General features: G+C 39.3%; 1 protein-coding gene across 6 annotated transcripts in view; it reads left to right on the forward strand.

Annotated features, from left to right (window-relative positions):
• The window catches only part of VPS13D (vacuolar protein sorting 13 homolog D), a 188,379-nt gene that overhangs the window by 157,022 nt on the left and 18,857 nt on the right, over positions 1 to 12,500 (forward strand). The window lies entirely within an intron of this gene.

Below are 12,500 nucleotides of genomic sequence, written 5' to 3' on the forward strand. Positions count from 1 at the left end.
TAGCTCCTTCCATCAGTGCAAGTTTGTTCCTTACGGTCTTGTTTTCTACTGCTTGTCCAGTCTAATTTTACATAACAAGTCAGGGCTTCCAGCACTTACGCTGGAAAGACTATTCCATAGTCGGATAGAACTCACCATTAGAAAGTTTCAAATAGCAGTGAAGACGGAAACATTTATTTATGGAGAACAGTTAAAAATTCTGAGGGGAAATTCACACTGAAGCCAGATTTGTTTGTTTTTGTTGTTTTGTTTAAAAAATTAGTTTCAGGTCCACCAGTAAACCACCCATATGTCACCTCTGATCTCACCTCTTTGTATAGTTTAAAGAAGCTTTTTGTAGATGGCTCTTGTCAATCCAAGACTGCAACATGAAAGAGGGAGCTTACGAACCATTAATGACAAGGTGCCGTCGTTACTACCACTTGTTTATGAGTAAAAGAGATTTCAAGGGAGCCTTGAAATTCTTAGTGCTGTTGTTCATTTTATAGCTTAGAACTAAAGTTGTTGAAAGTTTCCTTATCTTGACATTTGAGGGCAAGGAGGTCGGTCTTCACTACCTCATAACAAAAAGAGCAAGAACAGTGGAATTTAGCACTAAAATCTTAAATCCTTTACCAGTCCTGGAAAAAAATAAGAAAGGAGAATGGTTGAATATAAATAGAAAAAATTAAAAACACTGGAAGGGATTTGGGATGTGAAATTTGCAGTCATTCTCTATAATTCAGTTCCCCCTATTTATAGTATAGCTGCAATTAGTTTGGAAAAGATTAATCAATACAATATATAATTCTTACTGTGATTATCCTTGCAAAAGCAAAATGTTGATATCTCAAGAGAGGGTTTAATTTAAAGTATCATTGACTGGATGAAATGACCTCAAACAAAACTCCTAAAATTCCCACGTTACACAAGAAGGTACCCAGGCCGCTCCTGGGTTCTGAACAGGAACTAAATGAAGCTAAATATCATTGTGTACAAGAACTGAATTGAAAAAGGTGTGTGGGGACATGAATTCACTTTGAACCCTCTTGTCTTAAGCAGGTGATCAGAACATTATTGTTAGTGTCTGTTGTAAGTGATATGCCTCTGGGTTCAAGCAGAGTTCAGCCAGGAGTCCCGCATCATATTGAAACCTGCCCTTGAACCAAGGTTTGCTGATAAAAGTTATGTGGCAAATGCCTTTAGGGGTCAGCATCTACAGTATGCAGGGGCAGTGGGGATTGAACAAATGACCATTCAGTGACTGGAGCTACCCTCGTTTTTAGCTAAACCATCTGTCTCTGAATAAACAGCTTTTAGAGGCAGCGTCTTTGCTGAAAACGTTTATTAAAAATTGTTATATTTTCAAGAAGTATGACCGTTAATTATTCTTTTGACATGCAAGAATTGGGAATAGAGGAACAAGATTCATTGAGATATAGTAACCAAAATTTTAATCCATTCATATTAATACATTAGTAATACTATCATATAGGCCTGATACCGTCTATCAGAAAAAGTTAACCAATTACCTAAACAGTTTTGAAAAAGAGAGTCAGCCATCCCTTATCAGTTTTTATGGAGCCCATTACCTCATCAACTAAACTAATTGTTATTGTGTGAATTCTTCATAATTCAAACTGTGTAATTTAAGATCACCAAATGAACTCTTATTAAAAAATAATTAAATGAACTTTCAAATTTAGAAATGGTATGCATAATTAATTATCTCAACTACAGTTCAGATTCCCAGTGTATATAGTAGAGTCCTATTTGTGTTTAACCTATGTCAGGATCTGAGCTCATTGGCTCTCAATGTATTAACACAATAAACCGATTTTATATAGAATAAATACATTTACTATCACTATGCCAAATACATTCTCTTAGTAAGAAGAGGGAACTAATGATTAGGCCTGAGCAAAGTTTCTGCTTTTCCTTGTAATTTATATTTATGGTGAAATTAACAAAAATATTTCACAACTATATTCAAAATTCACAATTGACAAAAAGTATTTAATATGGACCTAAAAACAATGGCTTCACTTTACGTGCTGAATCTTTTGCATCACTCTGTAACTAAGGACTTGTCTACACATAAGTTACACCAGTTTAATTTGTTTCAGTTTAGTTAAACTGGTGCAACTTTTATGTGTGGAGTCATACTGATTTGAAACTGGTTATATTTGACTCCTGTAAATTTACCAACAGCTATAAGCCAGGTTTAAACCAATAAGTGTCCACACACAAAGTTGTACTGGTTTAACTAATTTGGTATAAAATCACACCTTTATTTAAACCACTACAACTTTTTGTGTGTAGACAGGCCTCTCTCAGATGACTTTTGTGTTCAGTATAAAGGATGACTAATCTCACTGTTCGGTACTGTATCCAGTACTCTTGAAATTCTGTAATATTTAATGTGAAATTAATGTTAACATGGTGGAGATAATTCTAAGGCACGCTTTAGCATGACACATAATTAACTGCAGTTTCAAACTGATAGAATCAAGGCATTGCCAACAGAGTGCTAGAAAACTTATTTCCGCAATTAGGTGGACGTGACGTACATTTTAAAACCCTTGGAAAACATATGGATATATAGATAATGCCTAAGGACGTGGATAATACACTATGCTTCATAACAGAAAAATGTATTCCTTTTAGACATACCTCATATGACCTTGATGTTAGAACACTGCAGGGTCACTGTTACAGAATAAAGTTCTGTACATTGCTATCTCTCTCTGTTTTCTCAGATAAAAACTGTGGAGCTACTGCTAAGAATATATATCAATAATTTAGAGTAAGAAAAGATTACAGGTTGTTGTAATTATCCCCAAAACTCCCACAAGTCTTTAACTCGGAGTTGAGGTTTAATTTAACAGAATTCCAAATTTGTTAAGCTATGGAAATGCAGAGTTAGGGTATCCAAGCAACCTTAACTCTGCCCTGTAGTGATGCCATGTAATAATTATATGATTGTGACTAGATGTTGTGGTACTGGATTAACTTAAAGTGTTTTTTAAAGACACAAACTTGATTGTTTTCCCTCCTCATGGTGTCATCATAGAGCAGAGTTGAGGTTGTTTAGGTGGGCATGTATAAAGTATCCAAAATGTCTCTTGTTTATTCCCCAATTTGATTGAGAGAGTGAGCATTTTGGGGCAGAGAGCATTATAACCAAAGCTTGGTTTTGCAATTTAAAATTTCTCATGGTCTTGGACCATAATTGGTCAAAAATTAGTCTTCACAGAACTGTAGATACACTGTTTAAAAATCTTTACAGAACTATTCTTATCTATGCAACATTACATGGGACGTAAACGTTGCAAGGCTTTGACACGTGGCTTTATTCCATCTGACACACATTACATTCCTAAGTGGCAGGCCTACCAGAAGAAGAACCAAGTTCATTCCCCAAATGAAACCCATATATGGGCTGCCCAGTTCAGTGTACTTCTGTGAACTGAATCCCCTTCTTATTTTATGCATTTAGATATGTATTAGTTAACCTAAAGTTACTGAATGGAATATAGTTGCCAGAGAATAAAGATAGATTTGCATATTTCTAAAATCTTGCATATTTTGTCCTCATTTTTTAATCAAATGTTTTTAGACACTAGAAAGTCTTAGAAAAGTAATACCTTATGCATCTCTCTCCTGGTGTTTATCTAAACATTACAATTCCTTTTTTATCCGTTTTTCCCATGGAAGTCCTTTAGCTTCATGATGTCACTCTTATGGTGTATCTAAATAATAATCTTGTTACAAAAATATTTACAAAAGGATGTAGATTTAAGTAGCCCAAGGGGATACAAATTATGAGGGAGAATTTTTCTCAGAAAGGTACAGTAGATAGTTTGGAATGGAAGCTGTGTTACCTCATACATAAACATCAGCCGAATAAACTGAAAAGTCAACAAGGATCATGGAATTAAGTATTCACAATTTCCATTCACAAATCTATTTATTACTTAGAATTAAACTGAAGAACTTAAAGTGTCTACATCCCAGGAATGAACAAAAGCTTTATTCAAAACAGACATCTGTTGGAACGTATCAGGAAAAATCATCGGACTGCATTAAACCAGTCGGACTGGATCTCCAGAAGTGAAAACATTTACTGCATATCCAGTGGTTTTTATAACTTTTGCCCCCCTGTCTAGTATTTTCAGTTATAAAAATCTTTGAAAAGATTTAACTAGTGTTGAATGCAACAGGAAAACAATTAAAAAAATGGATAAGAAAGTATAAAGGCAATCAACCACTTGCCAATGCGGTGGCTTTATGGCGTAATGTCCAGAAATATCTTCTTTCTGTGCTAAAGGGTTCAAGTCTGGTACAGTATGTCTAGGGTAACTTCCTGAAGTTAGCTTTACTAATCTTGTACCAGTAAAACTTTTTTAAAAATTGTAGAAAATATGCGAGTAGCTTTCAAATTTATTGCATATAATTTAACTATGTAGATTATAGACTCTGATAGAGATAGGTAAAGTTTGTGGGACACACACAAGCCGCTTTGAACTGTAGCAGTCTCCGTAAACCATAAAAAGGGATAGTCAGATGTCTAATAGTTTTTAGTCCTTCTGTTTTTCTTTCTTTTACATTTTTGCTTCTGTGAGAGCACTTGGAGCTACAGCTTCCACTTTTCTTTTCTGTTTACTTCCACGTGAATTATTTTGCTTGAGGTTCGTTGTGAGCATCTTAGAGGCTTCTGCTTACCCTACACCTTGCGTTCCTTATCAGGAAGTGTCTTTTAACTCCAGCAATAGTAAAGCTTTTACTTGAAAAAGCATCTGAGAGTATCCAGGCACGCTTTTCCTTTCTTTTTTGTTCTCCCCTGCTCAGTGACCAGAAGACCACTATAAATCTGTTGGAGCTCTGGAAATATTTAGCATACGGCAAAGCCAAGCCCCATTATCCTCTTGTAATCAGTATGGTAAGCCCCTGTGTTTACTTTTTAGCCTTCATGTTCAGTGTACGTAGAAAGATTATAGCTATCGATTTAGATGCACTATCCATAGAACTTAGTGGCATATGTTTTGTATAACCTGATTTTATTTTGTAGTGTGTTGCTGTTGTTTTAGCTCTGCTATTTTCAACATGAAACTTGAAAATATATAAAAGGATATTTTTAAATTGACTTTAAGCACTGGGCAGAGATTTCTCTGGTAAGGTTTGTAAAAATCAGAAAAGGTTTTAATGTTATCTTGGTTTGAAAGTTTTCCTGGTATTTCTGTAGTTGCACATATCTCCCAAATGTCTTGGCCCAGAATTTCCGTGTGTGTGTGTTAAATTGGATTTGCTGAAAGGAGGAGTGTATTCACTTTGTTTTTCTTTGGGGGTGAAGAGAAGGAAGGCAGAGTTGTGTTTGTGTATAAAGAGCAGTGTTTAAGCCACTACTACAATGGGTGTACATGGACTTTCATAATACAAACTGACCATCATCCAACTCCAGGCTTTGCTGCAGCAGCTCCTGGCCTGGGCCAGAGATTAAGGGCTAAGAACCCAGGGGATATGTGATGAGCAAGAGTCCAATATGATGCATGGAGAGGGGAATAGGACCAGGAAGGGACATGGAGTTTGGGAAGTGCAGGACTAGAACATGTGGAAGGATGGCATGCAGCAATGCTCCCTGGTCTCCGAATGAGGTGGTAAGAGGAGGAAGCACATGTCAGGTGAGCAAGACAATGGCAGGGTATGGAAGAGAATGAAAGAGGTGCAAGGGGTCCTGGGCACATGTATGGGAGCATGGACATAGAGCGAGTCCAGGGAACTAGTGTGTGGCGTAACGGGTGTGCGCACAGGGAATCAGAAGTGGAGTGTACCTGGGGGAGCATGGAAGGAGGTGCACAGCACTACAGAGCAGAAAGAGGACATGGATGGGGTTAGGGAACATGCAGACCGGGAACCCTGTCTGCCAATGTATATACAGCCCCTAGCACAAAGGGACCCAGATCTTGCTTGGAAACTTGGCGTTCTAACATAATATAAATAAGAGGATTTTATGGCAGTCGAGACCTCACTGGATCCTTTAAAATGTTCATTTGCAGATATTGTACCAGCTTGGGGCAGTTTATAGGTTAGTTTTTTGTAAAGAAGATGTATTATTGTTTTTGAGGTGTTAGCTGGAGTCCACTAAAACAGTCTTTCAAGCTTAACTCTTGATAAAACTTAGTTTTTTGTATTGATCATGAAATTAAGATGAATGGAGTAAATGCAACTGAACAGAGCCCGAGTTCCCCACGTTAGGAAAAAAATTCCCAAGTAACTCCCCTTTGCCGTGTGGCAATTTCACATTTATTTTGATTATTTCAAATGAATAAAGAGAGTAGATGCCATCTATTTGCCAGGCACGGGAAATAGTATTGCAAGTATTATCTCTGCAGAGATTGGCGTAAAGATCATCACGTCAGGTTCTCTGGAGCTCTTCCATAGCTTTAAAACTGGTCATTTTAAAACTATTAAATGTGGTGTTAGCCAGGTGACAGTGTTTGCACTTCATAGGTTTCATGTTCGTGTTTAAAAAAAGAAATGAGAGCAGTGCTTCTAAGATCATTTTTCATGCTAATTAGTACATTATGCTGAATTATTCAGATTCATTTATGTGCAGTGATATAGCTTGGGGTAAAGTGAAGTGACAGTTTGGCAAGATAGTGTGCTAACTTCCTGGTTAGTCTGTTTAGCAGTTACTAGAATAAGATTTTTTCCTTTTGTCATTAACTGCACATTTTTATGCTCTGTACTAGTCCAGAGTCTGTATATGGGATCCCAGAGCCTGCTGGGATAGGGTTTTACACTTGTGCTGTCCTTTTGCCCTTCCATTGAACTCTTTTCATTTCAGTCATGAGCAAACAGTCAGTGCCTGAACTAACAACCCTGCAATCCTCCAAAGCATGCCTTGCTTACAGTACCAAACAAAGGGAGGCCCGCGTGGGCCGGCCCAAGCCAAGGAATGCGGCTTTGGGGTTCTGCTCCATAAATTTAACCAGCACGACAAAAAGGAGATAATATGAGCCTTCGTGATGATCTGAAAGGGGGAGTTTTGTGTCCCATTGATTGCGGTCTGGCCCATTGCCAGGCCCCGAGCCTGACCGACAGTTGAACCATATCGTTAAGGCGTGTAATACAGCTCTAGTCTTGTACAGCAGCCAATGAGTACATATCCAGAGGGCAAAAGTTTATAAAGAGTTGAGGCTGTCCTATTTAACCCTCTCACACTGCTTGTAATATATACCGCTGCCATTCAAAGTAGTCATATTGCTATTAAAAATGTAAACCTTCAACTTTTTCTTTTTTTAAAAAAAAAGGTGTCTGATCTCTAATACGCAGCAGATTTATAAAGTGATTTGAAAAAAAATATGTAAAACTGATCCTTCAAAAAATTCCCAACATACTCTCCCTTTTCAGTCATTCTTTATCCAAAGTAACTTTGAGAGTTTTTGTTTAGAGATATTTCTTGTTTTCTAGGTTGCCGTGCAGGCTATTTTGTACAGACAGAGCTATTTCTTACCCTGATCTAACCTCATCTAGTAGAAGTGTTGGTATATTTTATAGGTAATTTTTCCACCTGATACTGCTGTTAACATTATTGAATTGCATGTTCTACCAGTTGATTTAAAGTGTTCCTTGCAACTGTAAATTTTAAGTCCCAATCAACTTATTTAACATCTTTGCCCTTTTCTGCTTGTGTATCTTAGAGTTTTGTATAGCACCCATTGCTGTATCATCTGTAGCAGATTTAAAAATATGTACACCAGGGTCTGGAGAAAAATACTGTTACAGCTTTATCGAGGAAATCCATTTTGTATGGCCTTTTAGTTGTATACAATTTAGTATTTAGCCCTGTGTTCTGGTTGTATGCCTGTTGGTTAACTTACTTTCTCAATAGGTTCTGCTTTCCCAAAGTATGAAGCTGTACAACAAAATAGTTTTCTTCTTTAATGTAATTGAGTGATCACATGGTAGCTGTCATTACAAAGTGGCAATTCTTGGTATATGCTAACTTTTTAATGATGAGCACTGTAACAATTGTCATACTACAGAAGACTAATTCTCCATCTAGTCCCGCATCCCGCCTCTGAAGCAGTCAATTTTAGAAGCTTCAGGAGTAAGGTGCAGTACTCCCACATTGTACCTAATTGTGAAATACTGTGCTATGGAGTGGGATTTCTCTGGCTTCAGGTTATCAGCTTGTGCCCTGAAGCATAGGCCTTGTGATTTTTATCTTAGCTAAGGCAACTGCTGCACATTTTATTCAGATAAGTTCTAATCCTTTTTTGAATGTTTGGAGTTAAAAGTAAAGCCTTATACTTGCATACAAGATAGCAATGAGTTATCTGACATTGTGACTCATCCTATTAAGAATTAGGGTTATGTGTGATTTGCTTTAACCAACATTTAAGAGTGAGACTGCAACTCTTTGCAGTCAAAGGTGGGAGAGGAGTAGTTTTCTCGGGCAGCAGAAATCAGTGATGTATTTGAATGAGGTAATTGTCAAGGTCTATCTGCCTTTTTTTAAATGGGGGTGAGTGAAAGAGTTATTCAGCATCTTAAAAAATATCCTAATGAAACAACAACTGTGACATCAGCTATCCAGGCTGAAACTGGATGCTAATAATGGCTATAGTATATTTTCCATTTATTACGTTTTTAAAAATTTCAGATCTGTTTAAAATGACATTGTTACACGAATACGATGGAACTAAATATTCAAACACAGTGTGTATGCACGTACATGAATAGGGTATGAATTAGGTAATTGCAACTGCATCCAAGCGGTTAGGCACCCAGTTATCCAGTTTGCAAATGCAAGTTTTAGTTAGATTGTACAAATATCAGTTCTGGTGTGGGTGCCACAGGTACCTCCATTCCTGTGGGCAGACCTGTTGCTTTCCTATTTTGAAAATTTGGCCCTCTGGCTCTGCCTTAAATTTATAAAGGCAAAATTTAAGTGCATTCATAGATTCATAGACTCTAGGACTGGAAGGAACCTCTAGAGGTCATCGAGTCCAGTCTCCTGCCCTCATGGCAGGACCAAATACTGTCTAGACCATCCCTGATAGACATTTATCTAACCTACTCTTAAATATCTCCAGAGATGGAGATACCACAACCTCCCTAGGCAATTTATTCCAGTGTTTAACTACCCTGACAGTTAGGAACTTTTCCTAATGTCCAACCTAAATCTCCCTTGCTGCAGTTTAAGCCCATTGCTTCTTGTTCTATCATTAGAGGTTAAGGTGAACAAGTTTTCTCCCTCCTCCTGATGACACCCTTTTAGATACCTGAAAACTGCTATCATGTCCCCTCTCAGTCTTCTCTTTTCCAAACTAAATAAACCCAATTCTTTCAGCCTTCCTTCATAGGTCATGTTCTCAAGACCTTTAATCATTCTTGTTGCTCTTCTCTGGACCCTCTCCATTTTCTCCACATCTTTCTTGAAGTGTAGTGCCCAGAACTGCACACAATACTCCAGTTGAGGCCTAACCAGCGCAGAGTAGAGTGGAAGAATGACTTCTCGTGTCTTATTTACAACACACCTGTTAATGCATCCCAGAATCACGTTTGCTGTTTTTGCAACAGTATCACACTGTTGACTCATATTAAGCTTGTGGTCCACTATGACCCCTAGATCTCTTTCTGCCGTACTCCTTCCTAGACAGTCTCTTCCCATTCTGTATGTGTGAAACTGATTGTTCCTTCCTAAGTGGAGCACTTTGCATTTGTCTTTATTGAATTTCATCTGGTTTACCTCAGACCATTTCTCCAATTTGTCCAGATCATTTTGAATTTTGACCCTGTCCTCCAAAGCAGTTGCAATCCCTCCCAGTTTGATATCGTCTGCAAACTTAATAAGCGTACTTTCTATGCCAACATCTAAATCGTTGATGAAGATATTGAACAGAGCCGGTCCCAAAACAGACCCCTGCGGAACCCCACTTGTTATACCTTTCCAGCAGGATTGGGAGCCATTAATAACTACTCTCTGAGTACGGTTATCCAGCCAGTTATGTCCCCACCTTATAGTAGCCCCATCTAAATTGTATTTGCCTAGTTTATCGATAAGGATATCATGTGAGACGGTATCAAATGCCTTACTAAAGTCTAGGTATACCACATCCACCGCTTCTCCCTTATCCAGAAGACTCGTTATCCTATCAAAGAAAGCTATCAGATTGGTTTGACACGATTTGTTCTTTACAAATCCATGCTGGCTATTCCCTATCACCTTACCACCTTCCAAGTGTTTGCAGATGATTCACCTGATGACCCTTATTCAGTCTGTTTTAATGATCAAAGTCAGGAGGTTTTACCTGGTATTAAAACACACAGGGCTTGTTTCTGATCTGATCTCACATAAAAAATAAGTGGTGGAATGGCTACATCTTTGAGGAGCTGGCAAGAGCAGCCTCCATAATAAACAGTTGCTTCCCCAGGACACTACAGTCCTCCAAAAAGCATATTGAATCAGATAAAGGTCTTCCTCATCTGAGCTAGCAGAGTCCCCAGAGGAGGAGTGATTTGACAGTAAGTGGGAGCTTTTAGTCATAGGTGCTGTTTCCCTGGCATGTTTTTGCCTGAAACTAGCATTTTGGGAGCACATTTCAGAAGTGCAGTGCATTCCATGCATTTGCTGGAATAAACACCACATGTGAATCTCCTTCAGCGTGTAGTCAGGAGAGAGCAGTCTGGCTGCATGTGATTTTACACGTTTTTTCAGCTCACTCATATTCTAATGCCAAATCCAACATTGGATTTTATGTGCATTTGTAACACACTTTAAAGGCATCTGTGACCCTGAACTGGTGCATGAGTTACATTGCAGAGCTGTGACAACTCATCAGTTTGTTTGCAGGAGTTCATATAATCATCTTCTGTCCTCCTTGTTTGGGGTTTGCATCCCCTGATGCCAAAATGGGACAGGAGGCAGCTGTAACTGACCGTTAAACATTTAACACAAACTTCATCAGAACAGTCGCATCCAGCCAGGTGCATTAAATAGAGTAAGCCTGCGTGAAGTTGGCCACAGTTGACAAGATATTGATTCTTTCCCTCTCTCTGAGTTTCTCTTCCCCAGACCCTCTCCAGTCCAACATACACCCATTGCACTTCACTGGAACCTCACTTGCCAAGGTCTTTAATGACCTTTTACTAGCTAAAAGCTCAGAACCTGTATACCATCTTCAATCTCATTAAGCAATCAGCCATCTGCGATACCATCAACCATGCTCTTCTTGAAATCTTACCCTTCCTTGGCTTCCATGACTCTGCCCTCTCCCGGTTCTTTTCCGACCTCTCCAATCCCTTCTTCAATATGTCCTTCAGAGGATCCTTTTCTAACTTTCTGGGAGGGTTCCACAGGGCTTTGTCCTTGGTCCCTTTCTCTTCTGCCTCTGTCCCTCATTTCTGGGTAATCTCACTCACAAACACAAATTCAGTGCTCCTAATCAAGCCCAAGCCCTCCACAATACCTCTTTTCTTATTCACTGTGGGTAACACCACCATCCTGCCTGTCACTCCGACCTGTAACCTGGGTGTTACCTTTAGCTGGAACTTCTTTCTAGGCCCTCACATCTAGGCTATGTCTAAATGTTGCCAGTTCTTGTCTAGATGATGAGTTAGTGCACAGCCAGCTGTGTGTGTGTCAATCTACAGCACTCCAGCATGCTGCACGCTGCCAGCCCATGTAGACCCCTATTGCTGCACAGCAAAAGATTCCTAGTGCACTTTGCGTACTGCTGTTTCAAACTGCAGTAGGTCAGCGCGCATTAGGGAACTTTGGATGCACAGCAGCAGTGTGTGTGGGGGGGGGACATATTGGAGCACAGTAGATTTACACCCCAGCTTGCAACACGCTAACTTGTCTTTTAGATGTGCCCTAGAATACAGCTTTTCTTATCCATCCACGCAGCTAAAACTCTTGTCCAACTTCTCATCATCTCACATCTGAATTAAGCCCTGACGGACATTTTAACAAGTTGTTACTGCATATGTAAAAGTTTTTTAGCAGCCAAACAATTCTAGCCTCCATCAGTTCAGCACTTTTCAGGGTGCTTTATACACTTCATTCATCCAGCACCCATCTGTGATGTAAGTAAGAAATTATCCCCATTTTATGTATCATGAAAATAAGAGACATGGCAGTAAAGTGACTTGCCCAAGGCTACTGATGGTGTTAGCATCACAGCTTTCAGTCTGGTGCTCAGCAGAGCCGACTTTATGACCTGCAGGGCCTGACTGGAATACTCGGCTGTGGTCCAGGGCTTCAGCAGCACTTCGGTGGCAGGGGGTCCGCTCCGGGTCTTCTGCGGCACCGAAGGACCCCCCGCTGCCGAAATGCCACCGAAGACCCCCCGGAGCGGGGCCCAATTCTGGGGAATCAGCGTAAAGCCAGCCCTGGTGCTCAGACCACTGTGCAGTGTGCCTCTAGACACTGCATATTTTAAGAGAAAAGTTGCAATAGTCTTCCTCCTCTTATCCTCAGAGATTCTGCCACCTCTGTTTTTTAAACACAG

The sequence above is a fragment of the Gopherus flavomarginatus genome, chromosome 21, assembly GCF_025201925.1.
Source record: "Gopherus flavomarginatus isolate rGopFla2 chromosome 21, rGopFla2.mat.asm, whole genome shotgun sequence".
In the NCBI taxonomy this organism is placed as follows: Eukaryota; Metazoa; Chordata; order Testudines; family Testudinidae; genus Gopherus; species Gopherus flavomarginatus.